The sequence below is a fragment of the Sus scrofa genome, unplaced genomic scaffold (assembly GCF_000003025.6).
Source record: "Sus scrofa isolate TJ Tabasco breed Duroc unplaced genomic scaffold, Sscrofa11.1 Contig740, whole genome shotgun sequence".
In the NCBI taxonomy this organism is placed as follows: Eukaryota; Metazoa; Chordata; class Mammalia; order Artiodactyla; family Suidae; genus Sus; species Sus scrofa.
Genome location: NW_018085303.1, coordinates 366,809 through 370,266, shown reverse-complemented (window position 1 = coordinate 370,266; position 3,458 = coordinate 366,809). Strand labels below are relative to the sequence as shown.

At 36.0% G+C, this 3,458-nt stretch overlaps 1 pseudogene; it reads right to left on the bottom strand.

The window, feature by feature from the left end:
• Window positions 1–523: 523 nt before the first annotated feature.
• LOC100155125 lies at window positions 524–1,464 on the bottom strand (annotated as a pseudogene).
• Between the last annotated feature and the right edge of the window lie 1,994 nt (window positions 1,465–3,458).

The following is a 3,458-nucleotide window of genomic DNA, read 5'->3' as shown; positions in this document are numbered from 1 at the left end:
TAGTTAAAGGCATAGAAAGACTGATTAGACAATCGCCTCACAAAGGATTATTAGTGTGTGGATTTTAGGTAAATATTACATATTTTAATAGTTTATTAATAAATGGAGTTCTCATTGTTGCTCAGTGAGTTAAAGACCCAATGTTGCAATCATGAGGATGCAGGTTTGATCCCTGGCCATGCTCAGTAGGTTTAGGATACAAGATTGCTTCAAGCTGTGGTGTAGGTCACAGATGCAGCTTGGATCTGGCATTCCTGTGGCTGTGGCATAAGCTGCAGCTGTAGTTCAAATTTGAATCCTAGCCTGGGCAACTCCCATATGCCACAGGTATAGCCATGAAAAGAAAAAATAAAGTAATTAAATTTTTAAAATGTTGAAATTCCTTGAAATAATATTAGCCTTATTCCTACACCTGGAGACAGTCATAACATGTAGTTATAAACTAAGTGTTTAGAATATTTGCCCTATTTTATATGGTCAATATATTGTCAATTTGAAGTGCTTACAGTGAGGCTTCTAGGCATTAAATATTTTCCTTGGAATGCAAGTAGTAGCTTCTGAATCTCTTCATAGCATTTTTTATCTCTTTATTTCTTAGGGTATAAATGGCTGGATTTAGGAGAGGTGTAATAACAGAGTAAAACACAGCAAGAAATTTGTCCACCAACGTGATGCTGAGTGGCCACACATAGATGAAGATGCAGGGCCCAAAGAAGAACACCACCACTGTGATATGTGCAGTGCAGGTAGAGAGTGCCCTAGATGCACCGGTTTTAGAGCCTTGGCGAACAGTAAAAAGAATGTATATGTAAGATATCAGCAACAGTATGAAGCAGGTCATGGCCAGAACCCCACTGTCAGCATTCATTAATATCCCCAAGCTACAGGAATCTATGCAGGCAAGCTTGATGACCAGCAGTATATCACAGAAGAAGCTGTCCATTTCCCTGGGGTCACAAAAAGGCAATTGCCTAATCATGACCATTTGACTCAAGGCATGCACAAAGCCAATGGTCCAGGAAATTGCCACAAGCCCAAGGCACTTTTGCAAGTTCATAATGATTGAATAGTGGAGTGGCTTGCAGATGGCCACATAGCAGTCATACGCCATTACTACTAATAGCATCATCTCACCACCTCCAACAAAATGCACAAAGAGGATCTGACACACGCAATCTCCAAAGGAAATAGTCTTGTTCTCCTGACCAAGTCTGTAATCATCTTAGGAGTGGTAACTGAAGAAAGCCACATATCAACAAAGGACAAGTTGGCCAACAAGAAATACATGGGGGAATGCAGATGGGTGTCAATGATGATTAAGATCATGATGGTGATATTTCCAGATACAATGATCAGGTAAAGCATAAAAAATATCAGTAAGAGTAGGACCTGCATAGCCCACGACTGGCAAAGTCCCAGAAGCACAAATTCTGACACTACAGACAGATTTCCTGTATCCATTTTCTTCAGTATGTCCTCTAAAATATCCTCAAGAGAAGGATAAATTGTTAGTTAGTAAGATGGGAAACGGTACTTAATTTTTAGTATTCAGCTGAAATTCTATCTCATTGAAATTTAAACTTCATGAAATTTAGCATCAATATCTGAAAGTGAAAATTATATTTGAGAAGACAAATCTTGGCAAGATGCTTATGGTATTATGCCTACATGAGAAGTCAACATGCCTAAAATTGCCTTTCCAAGATATGATTTTTATGGATGATTAATTAAGAGGGTATTCTCACAAGGAGGAAGTGAGAAACGTGAACAGCAATATGAAATACCAAGAAAAGATTGCCATGTCACCTAGAAACTAGCTCCATTCCAGTACTGCAGTGAAAAGAATCTGGGTAGGGCACTACCAACAACAATTTTAACTTAATAACTAAAATTTAAGTCATCTACTTAGGAAGATGATGGTGAACAGATATTGAAATCCAGAACAAATGACATGGCACAAAATTACGGTTTCTCTGAATTACGCATAATGATTCCTTAAAGCTTCATTTGAACCTCTTCTATAAGACATCATAAAATTAAAACTTTAGCTTATTATTCTAAAATATTTGTTGGAACAACCTTTAGGAGAGAAGCTACATAGAAGGCATATAATAAATACCATGGCACGATAATACAAATGCAAAATCAGACACATAATTTATCTTTGGTTAGGATCAAAATTAAATGGAATTAATTTAGTAAACTAAATCTACTAGAAAAAAAATTTCAGTGGAGATTTATGTGAGGAAGGAATTAACCAAAGTGAAAGGTAACTCAGACTCAGGTTCTGACTTGATGAATGCTGAATGGAAGCTCCTCATAACTCAAGTTTATCAATAGAAAATATTTACCTTCAATTATATCACTGGATTCTTTGAAATACCACCATAAAGTTAAAAAAATATGTCTTTTCTAAGACTAGAGAAAACAACAGACATATAAGTAAGCAAAGTATGTACTTGACTGTTAGTACTGACTGAACATGAAGTGAAAACTTCAGAGATCACCAGTTACTCATTTCTAAATAGAATTATGGTATTGCTTATAGTCATCCTTAAGTAAATTAAGAATTCCTCTCAAGCTGAATGGTAGAAAGATAATTACATATCTCTCTTCCCCTTTATTGACTTCCCTTGGATTTGTTGTACTTGGGGTCTTGCATCTTCCTTTATGCTTTGAAATTGCAAGGATGGTGCCAAGGAAAGCAGGTGAACAATGAAAACCGTTACCTCCTCATGAGCACTAGCTTCCCCTCCCCTTATACAGAGAACTCAGAAAAACAGATCAAGCATGGAAAGAAAGAAGAATTTCTTAAAGAAATTTTGGGAATTACACATTAGCTATGAACAGGGGAACATGTAGTAACAGTCTCACAACTTACAAATAAACATATTCTCCACAAGAGATATTTTTAATTTCTAAGAAAATATTCTGATATTATACCCAGTAGACTTATGCCCCCGATAAACATGAACAGTTTGATATTTACCTTGAAATTATGTCAAGATAAATATTCCCAGAATTAGTTTTTAATACTTAGTTTTGTGGAGTTCCTGCTGTGGCACAACAGGTTAAGGACCTTCTGCAGTGTCTCAGGTCACTGTGGAGGTGCAGATTTGACATCTCGCCCCAGAACTTCCATATACTGTGGGTGCAGGCAAAATAATAAAATAATATTAATAATAATTACTTTTGTATCTATTGGAATAAGGGACATAGAAAATAGCTAATAGCAAAAGCAGAATTTCAACTGTGTTGGAGAGAGGAATTTGTACATTGCTAGGGAACAATTTACCAATAAAAAAATCATAGTCTTTCATCAGTTTTGAAATTGTTGCTATATCATAACATTGGTAGACTAAGTATTACTTTATTAATTTAATCCAACACGCGGGATCATAGCAAAATAACCATGGACTTTTAAATTAGTCAGATCAGGTCTGGACGCATTACTTGTT